This window comes from Lepidothrix coronata, unplaced genomic scaffold, assembly GCF_001604755.1.
Source record: "Lepidothrix coronata isolate B3197 unplaced genomic scaffold, Lepidothrix_coronata-1.0 Scaffold23, whole genome shotgun sequence".
NCBI lineage: Eukaryota > Metazoa > Chordata > Aves > Passeriformes > Pipridae > Lepidothrix > Lepidothrix coronata.
In genome coordinates, this window is record NW_016690203.1 from 3,475,481 (window position 1) to 3,494,794 (window position 19,314).

A 19,314-nucleotide genomic window follows, 5' to 3' on the forward strand; every position below is an offset into this window, starting at 1 on the left:
TTTCCATTTGCCAAAGCAGACACTAAAACACAAAGCAATTGCAGGAGAGAGCAAAGGAGAGGAGAGAATTTTCCATGCAAACAGGCTTTAATCAAACAGGCTATTTTATAATGAAAGACATAATAATGAGGGCTTACTCACAGTTAAGGGAATTTTTATGTCCCAAGGTTTTTCCAGTTTTGCCAGATGCTAAGTCAAAAACAAGGCAGGAGGAGGAAGGAGAAGGCTAGAGAAAGAAATATTTTGGCTACTTCTAGACTCTGAAGAGAATCAAGTTCCTGTGCTAGTTTTTAAATATTATATGTCCAGAGGGGAATAGCAGAAAAAAGCACAGAATTATAATGGAAGTATAAGTAGACCCAGACCAACGGGAACTCACTGTGATTCTGACAGGCTTTAATTTGCCAAAACCTTGCTTGTGCTGCAGTAGTTTCCCTGTATCCGCACAGTACAGATGTCTTTAGGAGTAGGAGGCATGCTCCTCCCATTCCAGTTTCCTAGAAATGGATGAAAGCTTGAAGATTTCTACATGCAGATGTTTATTTATTTATTTATTTATTTCCTCACCAGCAGCAGACCTGTTTCTCAATCCAAAAATTTCAATTTCTCTTTGCCAAAGCCTTTTACAGTTCCTTGCCACTGGGGGCAATCCAACACAGGTATTGTGGTGGCCAACGCTGCCTGTGCTTTGCAGCCACAGTCCTGGGGAGCTCATGATAGCTCAACCAGCTACCTTGAAAGAAAGAAGTGAATACAGTTAAGGTCAGATGAAAACAGCATCTACTGTGTTTCACTAGAGAACGAGGAGATATTTATCTCTGAGTAAGAAGGAAAGATGATAGCAACTTTAAGATTTAAATTGATCCAAGTATATGATGCTAAAGATCCTAAATGGTTTCAAATTGCGGAAGATTATCTTGTAATTTGTATATATTGCTTCTGTAGGCTGCTGAGGAAGCTAATTGCGGTACATCCTGTGGTTAAGTTATCATCTTTCTCAATGACTGAAGATCATAATTTTATCTTTAGGTGAGTTTATTGCTACCCGTCTGTTATGTTCATTTGTATGCCGGAGCAGTGCTGACAAGCCTCCTGTTGTTCCCTGTACAATTTGTGTCAACCAACCAGGTTAGTGGAAGATTCACCTCTGTTAAACTACTATATAGGAAACAAGCTCAGTCCCCAAGGAGAGCAGAGGTTTTTTTGTTGGGTTGGTTTTTTCCCTCTTTTCTTTTTTATCCCTTGTGTGGTCGGTGAATAGGGGCTGCAGCTGGAAACAGGCTCTTGGGCTGCATTCATGTACATTCCAACTGACCTGACTGCATGTTTACAAACAGCAAAGTATGCAGTATCAAAGCAGGTGCACAGGTGTAAGTGGAAATGAGATATCCTCATGGTGCTGGGGGAAACGGATTGTTTTGTTGAGCAGCGTTTGCCTTGATGCACAGTGATTCCCTGATAAGAATGTTTTCCTACACAGGAAAACTGCCGAGAAAATGGGATCAGTGCTTGCCTCCATTTGCCCTCACCTCAGCCACCAGAGTGCTGACACCTGGGGGAGCAGTCACACACCAGCAGCTTTGTTCAGTCTTATATTTTATTCTTTAACTGGTGTACTGAATACAGATTGGAGAGACTGCCAAGGAAACTTTTTTTTCCTTAAGCAGAAGGGTAAGTGAAACAATGAAAGGATTTATTAATTGTCAAATTAACTTATTCTTTTGATATAAGCCGATGTGAAAGACCATGCCAATTCTGCATATGTGACATCCTGTCGGATAGTTGGGGACTGATGGTGGAGAGCAATAGGGTCTTTTGCTATCCTGTCTGCTTTTCCTTTTGAAATGTTCTTGTTGTCTTTTTCTAGCATAAGTTTGGATCTCTTGCATGTAAGACTCTTTTCTTAGCTTGCTGAAATGAAAAGCGTGTTGGGAATGACAAAAGGAAGATGCACGTAACTACAAAGAAAGGGCAGGAGCAGGTGAATCCCAGCTATGTTAAAAAGACATGTAAGTTTTAAAAAAACCCCAGAAACCTAACCAACAAACCACAACCAAACCCTAACACAAACAAAAGAATAATGTAGATGTGTATGGTTGGGTTTTTTTGTATTTTTGACTGACAATTCTGTAGAGAGTGCTCTGTAAGGAGTGAAATCTGAGGCAGAAATTGCTAGAATAAAAAGAAAAACATATCTTATCTCTTGTGTGCAGAATCAGTTTAGACAGGAAGTGAAACCAAACCCCTGCATCCAAGTACAGCCTCCAAAAAGGCTGAGGAGTATTTAGTTTAGGTTTAGGCTTAACGTCAAATTGGATGAAACTCCAGGTTGTCTCCCAGAGTTTACCATTTTTCATACTAATTAAAGGTAGATGTCAGGACTTGTTGTCTGTATTCATCAACAGAAGAGGAAGTGAAGGAAACTCTTCTCGATGCTCTCCTTAAAGTCAGTAATGAGAGCTGATGTCAACACACTCAAGCAAATGCTGCATATAGAGACTGGGGCAGGAACATTGCTGGACATCAGGCTGTGGCAATTAGGCTGCATAAGAGGCAGTTTCTAGTGAAGGTGGCCAGGTGTTTGGGGTGGGTGATGAGGTGTGGACCGGAGATGGATGTGGGATAAGAAGAGGGGAGGCAACTAAGAGGTGTTAATTATTGGCACAGATAGTGGTTAGACATGGCACCACTGTTGGGACAACTTGTTGATGAGAGTTATGAAGCATGTTGGGAGAAAAGATGTCAGGTAAAAAACTGCCCACATGTTTCTGAGCTCTGAATAGGTTTGGGGGTTTTATAAATGTTGATGGTGACTTGGCTGTACAACAGTTCTTGCTTTTGGAAAACTGAAATGTAAGACTGTGTCACTTTCTGCTAATACATTCTGTTAAGTAATCTTTACAAATAAATAAGTATGCTAATATGTGTGGTCAGAGCACTGACTAGCTCTCTGGTTAGGGAGAGGGAAGCATGGGAGAAACTGTTGGTTCTCACACATTGGATTTGGTTAATGTATGCGGGTGACCCTGACAGAGGTACCTTACTTTGGCGAAAACTTTGGAAGCTACCTCTGAAATCCAAGTGTCAAGGTTAATCCTGTGAAATATGAGGTATCGGTAAAAACAGAAGTGAGCTATTTCTCAGCTGAGTTCTAGCAGTGTTCACAACCTGAGCTGGATGAAATGGCTGCAGACAGATTTCTAACTAGTTGAAAAGGCTGGACAAACTCATGCATGCTCTGCTTACCCTGGGAGACTGTACAGCGTTTTCCTACACATGCAGGCAGCGTGGTAGCTGCCTCAAGGAGTGACTGGAAGCTTCTCTGTTGATTAAGCCAAAGGGTCCAATGGCTTGCAAAGGCTTTAAGCAAAGCCTTGTTGTGTAATTTATCAGGATGGCAAAAACTTGGAGCATTTTGGCTTTAGAATAAAAATGCTTCTGATATTGCTGTCTTGCTCGCTGACCATAGTGAGGAGTGGATTATGAGCTGCCCTCCTTTCTGCACTCTGCCGTTTGGGTTGCAACATCCCTGGGCGGTGGTTGGAGGGGAAGGAAGCCGAGCGCCCTGTCTCTGACTTTGCACCACATGTTTCAGAGCGCGGTCGTTCACTCTCACATTTTACAAAATCAATTTCCATTCTGTCATGGTATTTCACACATTCGCATTCTGAATAAGTTAGAGAATATTCTACAACTTACAAAAATAACTTTAGTTTTAATTTTTCCTGTTACATGAAGAAACCTATCCATACTTTATCTGTTACAGATGGAAAAACTACATATGGAGAAGTCAGATCTATTAATTAGTTTATAGGCACAAAGTCCCCTAAAGAGTGCCACAGATCCATGTGTTATTCGTAAGAGCTGTCTGAAGTACTTGCACTGAATAATTTATTTCAATTTAGCCCTGTTTCTGCTGTTAATTATCCAAGATCAGATTTTGCTTTTTGGAATTTTATTGTTTTGGGCTTTTTTTTAAACAACTTTTCCCATTTACCTAAATTCACTGAAGTGCTCTCTGAATATATTTCAGCCTACAGAAGTATTCAAACCATCAACACTCATTGAGTGTGTTCTGTTGTTTCTAAGGCATGATAGGATGATTACTAACTTCTGTTGTTTTTAATCTTTCAGTCATTATTTAAATCCTAGGAGAAGGAAGAAAGTGGGAGGAAACCAGGAGAATAGGAAAATCAGGAGGATGAGAACTCTAAACTGTATTATTGTTTATTTCACCTTTGAGGACTGCTTCAGGACCCTAGCTAAGAATGTGGCTCTATTGCTCCAGGAAAAGAGGGCCAAACAGCATCTTCCCAGTGCTGTGTAACTCTTTGGTACTGGAGGGGGTTAGGATCAGTTAAGAAGCAGCACGTGGGGGACCAGGGAGCACTCATTTCCATGCTCAGCCCTAGTGACTTTTCCCTGGATTGTGCAACTTTAGACTCCACCGTGGAATCCTTTCAGCAGGAGAGACAAGAAGGGCCAGGGCAATAGGCTGGGAAAGAGTTGGGCAAACAAGGGTGAGGTAGAAGAGTGGCAGTAGTCTGAGAGTTGTATTTTTGGTTGTAGATTATTTTATGTGTGAGGCTTTAGTTGGCCTGTTTATAAAATAAACCCAGCAAAATGTACAATCTATTTAAACCTTTGTACAACAACATAGCAGGGTAATGTAATCTGCGCCCTCATTGAATTACTGTGAATTTTGCCTGCTAAATTAGAATTATTCACCCTCTCTATGCAAAAATGCTTTTTCAGCATTTTTGATGCATCTACTATTGTGTGGTGTAGCTGTAGTAGTAGTTATGGAAAAGCTATCCAGAAAAACTAAATTAAACTGTACTGAAATCTGTGTCTACTTAACACTGTATGTTTTATTCTTCTAACATTGCACTGTGAAATACCAGCACTCCTGCATTAGGTAACACACACACTGGTGGGCACTCACCATCCCAGAGCACAGGGACAGATCTGATGAGGATCTTGGGGCACTTGGGGATAAAAGATATTTGCTGTTGTTCTCAAGGGTAAAATGAAGTGACTGATGGGATTTGCAAGAGCACTGGTTGCAGCTTTAGCAATCATAATACCTTTTAAAACCTGTCCCTGATCCTAGATAGATGAGAAAAGCAAAGAGGACTGGAGAAAAATATCTGTAACTGTGTCCTTCCCAGAGGGCCTCAAAGGAGAAAGTCACTTTTCCAGAATTATCTAGAGAATCTGAAGTAGCATTGGACTTTGAACCCCGATCTTGCAGTATGCTGCCATAAACACAGAACACAGAAATGCTTTTGGGCAATGAATGGGAGAAAGGGTCAAAAATGTAAAGTAGTTCACAGCTTGCAGACGCATTCTCTTACTCATTCCTCTCTGTTAGTGCTAAGTGTTGCATTTGGGACTCTGTGTGAGCTGAAAGATTTATTTAGCTGGATATGATTTATTTATTCAGGTAACTCCCTCTGGTACTATTTATGTAGTTGTGGATTTTCATATTCCAGTAAGTCAGTAAAATGCAATGTGTTGATGTACAACGGGAATGTTAAGCAATTAAACAGTGTGTTGGGCCCCACTATTGTTGGTTAGGTCATGCCTTAATTAAGTTTTCTGTATGTCTTCATATCTCTTGCTGGACATTTGGGCAGGCAGCAGGCTCTTAATGCTACCACGATTTGGCACTGGGACTCCTGGGTTACCGCCAGTCCTTGTACACAAAGACTGTGTTGATAGAATTGCGATAAGGGCTCAGGGGGAGATAAGGGCTATGTTTTGGCCCAATGGCTTGACCTTGCTCTTGTTGATCCAACAGCAAGAGTCCTATCAATTTCAAAGTGATTGGGACACATTAATGCATTTTCATTCTGGAAAGCTGCATGCATGCAGATGGGAGGGACTGCTGGTGCTGACGCTGAGTGCAGTTTGTTGATACGCAGGTGCCTGTTCTTGCGCGAATCAGTCCTTCTTTTGGCACGGCAGCTTTATGTATCCGTATTTTGTGTGCGAACACAATGTTTGTCAGGCACTTGTTTGGCAGTTCCGGAGACAGAAGTTCTTTGTGCACTGGGTGTCTGTCTTGGTGGTGCTAATTTGCAACCTATGTTGCAATGCTTGCCTGGGTATCAGAGGACAGGTCTCAGACACTGGTGAGTGCTCACCAAGCCTGTTAATCATGTCAGGCTGTAGCCACACAGTTGAGTTTGGTATTCTCATCACCTAAATTCCTAAATGTACTTCTAAGGCACACTCCCTTCTAACGCAAGCTGCCCAAACATCTGTGGCGAGACTAAGGAAAACATGGAGAAAAAGACCCGAAGATGAATATTTCAGCACAAACGTGGGAAGGAATGCAATGTAGCTCACGCAAAACCTTCTGTAGTGTATGCCATAAATTAACACAATATAAATTTATACATATTTACACCACATAGACTAAAATATATAAATCCTCAATACTGAGCCTTCTGTAGTAGGTGTAAGCAAGCAGTCCATATGTTTAGCTGATTTCTGAGGAGCTCTAGGGAACAAAATGTATCTTTGTGGAACTTTTGATATTAAGGAGATTATAAACTAGGGTAATGAGCGCAGTTCTCAAAAAGGGTTGGCTTTTCTGCAGGCTGAAAACAAGCAGCCATCTCCTGATTTGCTATCTGAGGCTTTAATTCAGCCAGGTGCTAAAATACACATGTAACATTTAAGTGCATGAATAGTCCTATTGATGTTGAAGGCCTAAAGATCAATCCATTGCTCATTGGATTTTCCTGGCTTCAGGCTGCATGAGTCCATTTTCCTCTTGAATTTGTATACTTTCATTGCAAATACAAGCTTGTAACATCTCATTAGGTACCAGGTGTTTCCTTTTCCACCATTTCACACTGACTATTCTAGACCAGTTACTTGATAGCCCCCGCTCGTACAGCTGTGCAGCAGAGAATTGGATCTCTAATGTTTTTTCTGTCTCTGCTTTTTTAAATAAGGAGAGAAAATTTTTTTGTATGTTTAAGGTATGAGATCTGAAGTCCAAATGTCAGGATTCTCTTCCCAACTATACAATAGTTTCGAAGAATTAAGGGAAATCACATGATTCATGAGTAATCTTTCATGATTTCTATGTCTGAAGTGTTGGCAAACCCTCCATTTCGCAGGGGTGTGATGGGAAGGAGAATGAAGGATAATGGGGAGGAGAAAATGGAGAAATTGTTTCTAAGTTTTAGGATAAATTGTCCTGACACATGTTCTTTAGCACTGAGACAGTGAGGTTATTTGGAGCCTCTCATTTTGGTCACCTCTTCATACAAGTGCCTATGATAGCTTAGATAGTCTCTGGAAATGGAAAGAAACCCTTCCAAAGTAGAGTTTTCTGGTGCTGTTGTACCAGTACACCCTCCACCTCACACTGAGGTTCTACTTCCCAGCCATTAAAAAATGACTCCAAATGACTTGTCAGGCCTGATGTGTCCAAGCCACACCACCAAGGCAATGCTCTAGAAACACATACTTAGTGTGCAAGGTATCAGCACAGAGGGGTGCAGGCAGGGCTTAGCTGGGGACAAAGGTCTTCATGTATTTGTGATGACTGTGTCCTGCTCTGTGGCTTTACTACTGGGAGAAATTCCTAGTAGAAATATGAGCAGATAACAGCAAAACTTGAAGAGGCTGGGTTTATGCCAACTGCTGTATCATGCTAGTTTAAACTTCTAAAAATATCAAAAGCTGTGTACATTAAAGAGACAGAACTGACCTGCTGGGCCATCTCAAAAGGCACGTCAGTGTTTCCTGCAGCTGTATAACTCCTTCGGCAGGGTTGCAAACAGCAAGCTTCTCATCACCTATGACTCTGCAGTCAGGGATGAGGACCCAAGACCCAGATGTCCTTCTCCATCACTTCAGTGATAGAGGCAGACAAGGACCCAATGGATGGGATACTTTTCATAGGTCAGAGCATCCTGCCCTACCTTTCCTTCCAGGCCATGGAGAAGCCATGAAATGTGTGAGCAACAAAGACTGTCTTTCTAGCATACTACAGTGCTTGTGGGTGTCCTAAAGTTTCATCTCCTCCTCATGGAAGGGTGACTGGAGAGAAGCAAAGGCAAGTGGACTTTGATGTGAATGATATTGTAAGGAGTACCGGGCAACCAGAATTAAGCAATTAAATTTTGGGCCTTAAGGGAAAGAAGTAGTCATGGAAACTCCCTGTTTCATTGCAGAAAGTGAACCATGGCCAATATACTGAGAGTCACAAGCCTTTTTGTTTGCAAAGCACTAGGAGCCAGTGTCACTTCACATTACAATAAATCTAATTGTCTGTGTTGCTGATGGCCAGTCATAACATATGTGATTGCAGCACTCAGCACTGCCCCATAATCTCTCAAAATACCTTTTTTTTTCTTTCCTATTTGCCTGTAAGAACATAGTTACTCTCATCCCTTGGCACATGTACATGTACAGACCAATTATTGTGGCTGCACTGTCTGCGCAAGCTGAGATGACAAAATGTACTCTCCTAACTTAGGGGGCTTGCACCTTGTTGGGACAAGGCTGGTGAAACAGCAGAAGTGAGTAACTGCCTTGGCACAGGCCTCCCTCCTCTTCCTTGTTTATATCCATTAGCTCAGTGAAGGACAAGACATTTCAATGGGGCTGGGAAAAGTAAGGCTTCCAGTTGCTCTCTCCCTTTGTCAGTGTTGAGGAAAGACACAAACCATTTGCTCTTTCATAAACATTTGGGCACAAGACCTTTAGCTGAACACTATTTGTTCTGACTCTTTGCGTGGACATAAGTGCTTTACTTTAACTGAGAAGGAATCAACTAGAGGGTCAGAAGACAGTTCAGTCTTTTGTTTACTTTACTTCATCCTATCTGCAAATTTATACTTGGCCAGCTTCTTGCTATCTGAACAGTCCTAGTCTGGTGTCATCAGCCTTTGACCTCCAGTGGAATGACTAGCAAAGATAGTCACAGACTAGGTGGTTGTGAGGCAGAAATTTTATCCCTGCCAGTTGGACTAACAAGCTTGCTTTAATGTCAGCACTTGAATGAGACATGTCTGGTAACCTCTTTTGGTAAGAGACTGGCCAAGAGAGATCAATAAAGAATGCTTATTTACGCATCTTACGAATCAGTGATAGGAGTGGATCAGTTTTACACATTGTGTCTAACTGGATGCAAGCTCCTTGAAGAAAAGAAAGCAGCACACAATGAAAATGCAGAAGAGAAAGCTAATGTGGTATGTCTTTTAAGGGTATTAAGGCAAACCAGTTAACTCTTTTTTCTTTTTTTTTTCCATAAGAAATATCTTTGGTGTCACTCCAGGGGTACTAATGGAATCCCAGAGGAATGAATTTCAACCCTGCAGTCTCAAGAGTTGGGCTTCCAGCTGGCTATGTACAGAGGTACTTGATCTAAGCGTTGTTCTTACTGGAACAAAATCCCCTTGGAATGATTCCCATCTAGTCCATAGGGAGAACCCAACATGCAAGTGCATTCCCACAAATGACCCAGCGTTAATTGTCAAAGGGTAAGACTCAGCAGCATTCAGAAACTCTGTCACACACACATTTCCCTTCTGCTGCCCATCCTTTGCCAAAACCCAGTCACAAGTGCTTTGGCATGACTCTGTTACCTGTGTTTTGTTACAATTTGCTGTTCTGTTCTGAGGGAAATTGGTAAGCAGCATGAGTTTACATGGAAAAAATGTTTTTTACGTTTTTTCCTTTAGTTGCGTTTCTCCCCTTTGTTTTGCTCTGTACAATTATTACTGTATTGTTTGATTACATTGCCCTTTTTTATCCCTCAGTGCAGACCAAGCATGCTGAAAATGAAAGGCAGCATGTAACCTTCTGAAGTCACTAATTGTAGTACTGCAGGTGAGTTGAATAACAGACTATTGTAAATTTGGTCTGAAGTTCTTTGCTGTATAAATTGGACAACAGCAGGAGAGAGAACAAAAGCTATTTCCTACCTGATGTTCTTGGAAACCTGTTCCCAGTTCTTTGTGGAGGACTGCTGCTATACTCAAATATATTAAACTAGGGACACATGAATGACATTGATACTCTGCAGTGGAAATAGCTGAGCCTTTTGTATTTATCACCACTGCATGAGACTTATAATAATCTGCTTCTTTCTCTAAATGGAAACCCTCCAGGGAAGTTTTGTATACTCTAAATAGCATATGATCAGAGACTTGGCTTCATGTGCACGTAATGCATAATAGATAAAGATACAAGAATATAAATGCAGATGAGAGTTATTCAATCAAGGCAAGCATGTTTTGAGGGTGGAGAAGGCATGGGGACAAGGCAAATTATAAAAATGCCAAACAATACAGTATTGCTGCTACCCTTTCTGGCAGATCTCCATATTTTGCCAAAACGTTTTCTGAGCAGCAAACAGGATCTGTCTCATAAAGTACCAATCTCTAAACACTTACTGTCCTTATGTGTATACTCAGCAGATAATCACTTTTCTCTAGCCTTGTTGCATTGAATGTTGTATAGCTACTTTGTAGGGATCTCAGTGATGAAAACAGTCTGCAAAGAGAGATGGATACAAACTTTTAGAAGAATACTAATATCCTCAAAACAATGCGTGAACAGTAATTGATTAAACCCATTAGCAGCACTGGGATGTGCATAAAGTAGCATTAATCTGTTTTCTGTAGTCACTTACACAGAGAAAAGACCCCCAGCTTAATCTCAGCACAAAGAGATAAGTCTCAGCTTTAACTTTAGTAGAACCAGTAGCTTCTTATTTGAGTAAATAAACTTCATTTCTGTTTGTTCAAGGGATGGTCAGAGAATTGTCTTTGCAGTGGTGTTGTCTACATAAAAAAGCTAGTGTGCATGATGCTCAGGTGGAAACTGATAGCACATTAGCTGTATGGACTACTTCTTTGTGTAAGTGTTCTGACAACTCCCTTTTTAGTGGTAAGAAGGCGATCCTGAACTAATGCTCTTAGAGAAGCATTTCTATCATCTTACTGCTACTTCTATCTTTTTGTGAAGTTGAGTTTTCTTTTTGTCTCTGTAAACTGTATGATGGAAGAACCATGAGCATTCATGGCCATTTCTGTATGACCATGAACATATTGCAGTGAATATGGAGGAGCAAAGGTAATTTCCTCTCCTTAGGTGAAAATTGTGGTACAGTTATTCAAGAAAAAGATGAGGGGGAGAAACTTGCTTGTTACACTTCCCTTTTTGACCCAGCTGACGTTTCAGAGGGAATCAGTGGTTACAGCAAGAAACCACTTCCTATTTCTTGATGAAAGGTTCTGTAATAGGAAAATAAGTTCTTTTATGGCCAATTGCAAAGGAACACATATCCATTCCTGCAGCAACAGCAGATGGACACATTTTGTTTGACCCTAACTACATGATACAGATTCAGGCAAGCAGTGAACTTAACAGTGTTGTCTAGGGATACCTCACACCAAGCTCCAGTCCTAGGCCTGGAAAAGCGCAAGTCCCAGCATTAAGTGTAACTAAGGACCTGCATGTATGTGCACAGTGGGCTGGCTATGGGGAGATATATAAGTTGCTTTGAATTTTCTCTGTTTATAAAACTTCTGTAGTTTGTAATCTCAAAAAATACGTCTTTTTTTTTTTCAGTTGAAATTCTTTTTGGCTTTGTTGGGGATCTTGCTGCCAGAGAAGACCTAGGCACATCCACCTCAAAGCTTTTTCCAAATCAGGATCTCATCACAGACTGAATTTCAGATTTTCCTCGATTCTGTGTGAAAGGCTTAGAATTCATACCTTTTTACGTATTCTACCATGCTATTAGGCATTGCTAGTTGAAATGGTACATTCATTATCTTTTTCAAATTTGATAAATAACCTTTAGTGGAGCAAACCCAGGAACTTAAATGCACATACTCTGGCCACTGGCTAAGCTGTCATTCTCTGTGTGCACTCTAGCCCGAGAAGACGTTAAATGTTTACAAGCACTAGAGCTCCAGGTTCTGCTATTTAGAGCAGAGGCAGAAAATTGAACTGGTGAGAGACTAAACCAACCTGATGGTTGGGGCTCTTCTCTGCAAGTGGAAGCTCCTGTGTTCCCCTGCTAGTGAATGCGTATTTGTGCTAAGTAGAGAGGAGAGTTTGAGGGTGGCCCAGCACAGTGGCAAAGGGATGCTACCCAGTTGGTAGCATAGTGGAAAAGGGATGCTCCCAAACAAGGAGTCTGTTGTCCTTAGGCAGAAAAATGAATTATCCTGATTGCTTTTTTATAAATGGGGTAATTGTAAGTAACAGTTTTGTGAACAGTTTTCTGAAATAGGATACCCTTTGCTAGATGAAACTAGTGGGTGAGCTCAGCATACGTTTGCATATACTTAGGAATAATCCAAGCTGCGTTCATCAGTGAATTTGCTACTTGCTGAATTCCCTGCCTGATTCAGGTCCCATCTCACTTTGTGGCAATTTTGTGCATGGTAGTATTTTGCTCTTTTCTGTCAAAGCAGTTTAAAAATGAAAGCAAGAATCCAGAATGGCCTTTAAAGCCCTTCATACATGGAGAGCCTATTGCCAGTGCATCTTGGAAGCCAAGTTGTGCCTTTAACCAGCTTTTTATTGACCTTTAAAGGAGTCTTGGACTTGTATCTTGGAATAGAATTTACCAGTGAATAACCACCTCAGTCATACCCCCTCAGGTTGCAACAGGTATTGGCACCACAAATTATGTCTTCACAGACACCCAGGAGCAAAAAGATGAATGCTAGCTGGGTTTGCCACCCTGAGGAGCCAGACAAGAGTAGGGTAAGTTTAAGAGGCTCTTAGCACCAGAGCACTCTTGAATGATGAAATCAATTACAGAAGCAGGGTTTATTCATGCAGGTGTAATTGCAGTGGGCTTAAATCAGTTTTGAAGGTGGAACTTCAGCTTCTAGGTCTTGTCAGAAATTTTCAAAAGAACCTACCTCTCAGAGCTACTGCCAGTTTTCCTATTGTGTGCATATACAAAAATCTCATTTTGAATCTTGATAAGTTCTTAGCTTTAATAATGTCTCAAAACTGCAGGTTTCCTAGCTTATTTATCATGCGCTGAATAAAAAAATTCCTTTTGTTGTTGGTAAATTCACTGCCTTTCAGTTTCCTTGAGTATCAACTTGCTTTGTATTGTCTGAGGAGATAAAGGGGAACACCCCATTTAACCTCTCAACATCATTCTCTGTTCCCTTTTCAAGTAATTTTCGTGTGCCTGTAATACTGTATAACTTGTATAAATGCTACCTTTTAAGAGAAAATAATGCAATCTCTCAGTATCCATATAATGAAATCTCTCTGTTACATTCCACTGCCTAATAACATTGTGGTTTTTTCCATTGAGAGATGCCTTATTCGGTTGTTCTGACAAACTGCTGTTTTCTTGTAGCAAAATTGTTCGACGTAGTGTTTTTACTGTTTTGTCAATAAGCAAAGGAAATAAAAACCTTATGGGATTTGAACAAGAACATTCACACTCCGTATGTGAGCTGCGTTTGAATTGGAGTGTGGTGGGGAAGCAGAGTATAGTATGCAACCTGTTTACTGAAGTGCATGCCAGCAAGTGAGATTTCATTCCCACTTGCTAGGATCTCACTTTGGACCCATTTTCTCTCTCCTCTCCTTTGCACTGCTCCCTCACAATGTCTGATGCTGGTAGCTTTTTTTGTTTTAATTGCTCGGTTTGGACAGAACTCTTTTTTTTTAAGTGTTCATCCTAACAGTGGACTTACAAGATGAAATTATGCAGTATCTGCTGTAACAAAATGATCTAGTAAGACCTGCCATTCCTTGAGGCAGTATCAGTCAATTGGGAGTTCAGTAGAAGGGAAGAGGTGGATCTACCTCTGAGCCGAGTACTTGGAATCTCTCTGAATTTAGGCCATGTCTACAACTAAATTTCAGCTTTTGGATGATGAATTAATGAATGATATGAAATTGTGAATTGGAACTATTCATTTTTTTTCTAGTCACATGAGGAAAAGATTGAATGCAGGAAACCTGAAGTTGATTCAAGTGACGCAGTGTTGTATAATATGTACTAAGCCTGTGGAAGGCATTGCCATGAGCTATCTACAAATGCTTCTGAGGAGATAGAGATCATCCAGAATTGCCTTAGATAAGATTTAAACTGTTCAGGGGACTGTGAGTTCAAAATGGAGTAAGCCTTTCATTGATTAGCTGCTGTTCTTATGCACCAATTATTCATTAACTGACCATGTCAGGTAATACTACATACTTGTTTCTGGCCACTCATTGGAAGCACACCAAATGGAATAGATTTTATGCCAGTTGTCTGCTATGATGCTGCATTTTCTGTGTTTGCTATCAATTGTGAACTTGGACAGTTTCAAATTATGTTTAGTCTATTTTGATGTCAGTGTTCCCTGTCTGTAGAGACTGACACAGCTCCACCTACCTATTAATGAATATGTTAATTAACTCCTATTAGGCACCTAAATACGGCTCCAGAGCCAGGGAAATAGTGACAGCTGATGCCCTTTGGGGCACAAATGGTTTCTCACTATGATCAATATTCTCCACTGCTGAAAACACTTCTTACTTTTTTGGACTTCCACTCACTCAACTCTCCCTCCGGCGGTTGTTTACAATACTGAAGTGCAACGGAGAGTTAAAGAAGGATAGCCTTAAAAGCTGCCTTAATGACATCTATAGAAAAATCGCCTAACTCAGCTTTCATCTTCAGACAGAAGGTCAGAGCTCACAGATTTTGTTCTTAGGCAGCTTGTATTTTGACCCCTTTGCTCCCCCTCCCTGTCCCATCTAGCCAGTGGGTTAAAAGCGTACTTAAAATACCCAGTATATTTCTTGATGCGTCAGAAGTCACAGCTACTCTGGACATCAAGAAAGTACAAACCCAACGTTTCAGTGTTTTCAGTTCCAGATGGACCTGTTTTGTAATGCTGTTCGTTTCAATTTCACGGGTGGAAAAAGCCCTATTTAGAACTAGTATTTATGCTTGGCTCAGAGAGGGACAGGCAGAGTTTGTTTCATCAAGAGACTTCTGGGTGGGCTCTGGATTAGCACACCACAGGCGTGAGCGCAGCCAGGAGGTGGTCTATGCTTTGGGTTGCTGTCTCTCCAAGCATGTGGTCCTGTTTCTGGTGGGTACAGTGGTATTCTTTCTCACTGAAAGAAACTTGCAAAAGGTGGTGAGGTGGCAGGAAAGGAGGCCATAACACACATTTTGTTCCCTTTCACCCAAGTGACAAAAGCACAGGAAAGGAAATATAACCAGGGCAAGGTGGGCATCGTTTTGGCCTGAATCCATGTGTGGGAATCTTAAATCATTCTGTCTAACTCTGGAGATCTCATGGAAAAGTTTTCTGACATATTCATATGCCTTGGTTTCCAAATTGTTTTCTTCAGAGAAGTCTTAGGCATGCAGGAGCTCAAGACCTGCTGACAGAGAGACGTAGACTAAATCTTTATCCCTGTTGTTATAACAGATCTGATTTTTGAAGAATGGTGCACACACAATACATAGCTCCAATAACTTTAGCTGTAGGGATCCCTATGGAAAGTAATACACATACCATGTGCAACAAACCAGCTATAGCTCCCTCACCTCTGCATCCCAGAGTCTTTCTCTTTGATTTGTGCTTCACACGGTCAGTTCTTAGTACGTATTAAGACACTAAATTCAGCTACCCTTCATGTAGCTGTGAAAAGGTCTGGGGAGCAGCAGGACTTGTTGCTGTACGACTGGGATATCCTGGCACAACTGTGATACAAATACCATGTGAAGGTATGCAGGAGGTAAACAACAGTTTTCCTGGATGTTCCTATATAGGAAAGTTATAGGACTGGCAGCACTGAAGTTATTTACGCTTTACAAGCTACACTACTGTGTTAGTGTAGCCTGAAGCAACCACTCTGTCATGGGAGAAGAGGTGTTAATTCCCTTTCTGTGCCACAGCAGTCCAGGCTTTGAACAAAGACACTGTGTACACTGGACTGTGGAAATTTACAGGCTTGTAATTAGATGTTATACTATAGAGAGTGATTTTGTTTTGTTTTGGTTTTTTTTAATTATTATCTAGTTTAGATAATACAGACTTGTAAAGGGAAAAGTTAATTGGTGACTGAGAAAAGGACCCAGATATGTGAGTTTTTAAAGTATGTCAGTGAACCTGATGGACGCAGGAGTTTTGGTCATTTTGTGCAGGGCTGACCATATGTCTGAAGTGACAGCTGAAGGTGTAGGAGCTGCAGACCCATAAGATGTGAAATAAAAAAAGGTGATTCATTCAGGACACTTGGAAGCCATGGAGTGCCAGTGAAAGGAGCCAGGCTTTCTTGGCTGATACAGGTGCATTAATTGAGGAAGATGTGTTTGCTTTAGGGCATGACCAGTCAAACATCAAGTAACACATGATTTCTCATTTGGAGGAGGAAGGGATAGCATTAAATGTTTTTCACAGAGGACAATGGAAACCCTTGTACCTCTGTCAGACCACTGTGGTATTGTTTAGAGCAGGGAAACATAAAGACCTTGTTGTATCTATGTACTCTTGACGTTAATCTCTGGGACGTTCTGTGTGGGAGATGCTTTTAGTGCCAAGGAGCAGGCAGTGATTTCAAGATTTTGGCTAAGTAGAGCTATCTGGGCAAAGAGACTGAAAAAGGACGTAGGATGAGATGGTTGCAGAACTAGGGAGAAGAGGGAGCCTGAGAGTCCTGTGTGGATTACAGCAGAGGTAGGGCTTTCATAGTCCAGCAAATGTGTGGGCTGAGTATTTCCAGCAGCAATTGTTTCTTCTTCAGTGCTTCCAGCAAAAATTATAATACTTCGTGGTTAAAACAGCAAAGCAGAATGGAAGAAACCTGTATGCTACTCTTTGGAGAAACTGATGGGATGGCATAGTTTCCTTATGTAGTGATCCGTTCCTGTCCAGGTTTTGTCTTAAAATGCCAGCACTTAGAGTAGAGGGCTGCAGCATTAAGTCAAGAAAGATGCACCACTCTGAATACCTGATCAAGGACACTATCGTTTGACCTTTCCTACCAGAGAGGAGTCAATATAGATCAGGTGGCCAAGCAGTACCCGAGCTTTGTCAAAGCCAAATTACATACACCAGGGATCTACCTGATAAAGACTCTAGAGCACTATTTGTACACAGCAGAGAATCTTTCTAAGGCAAATATTAATTCACTTAGTTATTTTTTTTTATTATGACTAAGAAGTTCCAGACTAGCTGGTGGCTTTGTTCACAGAGAGAGTTTTACAATACCTCTGACCACATTTAAAGTTTTTGTATAAGAATGCACATAAAATCCTAGAGACATGATGTCCAGTCATTACATTATCCATGTGGGGTATGTTGTAAAGCCAGAAGAGGGTGAAATTTTCAAGACATTCCAAAATAAATAAACAGCCTAGGTATAAAAATATTCTGGAAAAGGATCCATGTTAACAGAATGCAAGAACTTTCATTTCCATCTGTAAGGATGTGTACATTATTCTTGATATCCAGTTCTGTATGTCCTGTTGAATCTTCTATGTAGGCAGTTATAACTTGGAGAAGTTTTTTGTAAAGAACTCTTTACAGAACTCTTTGCAGCCAATCTTATATCCTTAATGAAGGCATCTAAAGGGAAAAGGAGAATTTGTGATGAAGTCAAAGTGCTACTCAGACTAAAAGTATATAACAGCCTTTTTTGTATAAGAACAGATATATAGTATACTCTCAGTGTGTGGCTCATCCTGTAAAATAGAACTGTGGTAAAAATTGTTTGCATCAGATAATTTGATAATCTACTTATTCTGAAATGAGTTACTTTGAGATTTTTAACAGAGATATTGGTATGAGTCTTGAAGAGAAAATTCAGGCAAAAGGTCATCAGATGCTGAGAGCACTCATATTGAAAACAAAACCTATATTTTTTATCTCTCTATTTCAGATTTGACCAAAAGTTTGGATGCATGCAAAACTGAAGATTTTTCATAAGTTTATCATCTTGAGTCTTGCAGCTTCTGTCCAACACAATGTCAGATTGATACATGCGTGGAGTAGGTCAGAATCATTTTTCTGACTTCTTTGGAGTGTCTCTGGGAATCAGGGTGATGAGATTCTCCAAAGTGCTTAAAGAAGCATTTGTTAGAAAGGAAAGCAGCAATTCCAAATGGAATGAATTACGCTTCATTTTTTTTTGTCTCCAGAAACCACTTCCTTTCCTGAAAGCATCAAAACAGCCAAAAGGCAATAGTGACCAAACAGCATAATTACAAGTAGAACTAATTACACGAATTAATCTTCTGAGACCTATTGTAGACATGGGGAATATATATGAAGTTAAAGTCTATATTCCCAAAGTTCAGATATGTTTGAGTCTCTGGTTTTGGCACAGGCCTGTCCTACTTCCAACTAAGTAGTTTGCTCATGTTTTCTTTGGATATTTTTCCCGAGTGGGCTTTTTCACTGTGACTCATGCAGGATAAAGCAAACAAGTTTAGAGTGTGTGAAAGCAAGCTTCCGGAAGAGTACCAAGTCCAACTATGTAAATCCTAGACATACGAAAAGCCTGTTGTCTTTGAAAACCCATATAGACATTCTCTGGATGGAGCAATGCCTACAACTTAAAACTGATTTTTTTTTTCTTTCGGGGTCCCATTAAAGAATGTATTGAGCATTGCAGAGAAGAGCTGCTTGGAAAAGAACTGAGAGAAATACAGTGCAGTATTTAAACAATAAATGAATCAGGAAGATGGGAAAACTGGAAATTTTTTAATAACCCCATTGAAATTATTTTGTTGGGGTTTTTTTCAGCTAGTAGGGGAAATTTAAGGTGACATGCAAAATGAGCCCATAACTGAACATTTTAATGCTGGACAAAATGGAGAATTGAGTCATTCCATTAGCTTCTGATGCCTTGTCTTGATTTTGTGTTATTCTAAATGGTGACTGCCATATAAAAATGTTTCTTGGATCTTTTAATTGTTAGGTTGTGATCAGATCCATCTCTCAATTGTTTCATCAAGAAAATATTGGTGATATTTTAAATTTTCGTTTACAACTTAAGTAGCTGCAAGGCTCTAATCCTGATATAAGCATCTCTTAAATGTCATTAATGACACCTTAAAACATGGTATCAAATTACATTTAGGTAATGGGGTTTTGGGGAGGAAAAATGTGTCTATTTTTATTTTAAAATATATTGATATAGTGTTTGTAGGCAAGTAAAGGCTGTAAAAAACATTGGTGCTTTTATCCTATTCTACTATACCAAACCCACCAATGACACAGCCATTAGACTATGAAATTTCCCCTTTATTTTGAAAATACATCATGCCCCCCCCCCCCCCCCCCCCCC

At 40.4% G+C, this 19,314-nt stretch overlaps 1 protein-coding gene across 7 annotated transcripts in view; it reads left to right on the forward strand.

Moving 5' to 3' along the window:
* The first annotated feature begins 950 nt into the window (after window positions 1-950).
* Window positions 951-19,314, forward strand: part of ATXN1 (ataxin 1) — a 292,826-nt gene continuing 274,462 nt past the window's right edge. For 5 of the 7 annotated variants that reach the window (XM_017808481.1, XM_017808479.1, XM_017808483.1 and 2 more), the window contains exons 1-3: window positions 1,944-2,009; window positions 9,282-9,384; window positions 9,789-9,858. The gene's annotated coding sequence lies outside the window, so the exon portion shown is untranslated. Of the gene's footprint in view, window positions 1,030-1,943; window positions 2,010-9,281; window positions 9,385-9,788; window positions 9,859-16,634; window positions 16,701-19,314 lie in introns of those variants that run through there. The other 2 variants (XM_017808477.1, XM_017808484.1) reach the window with 2 other exon arrangements.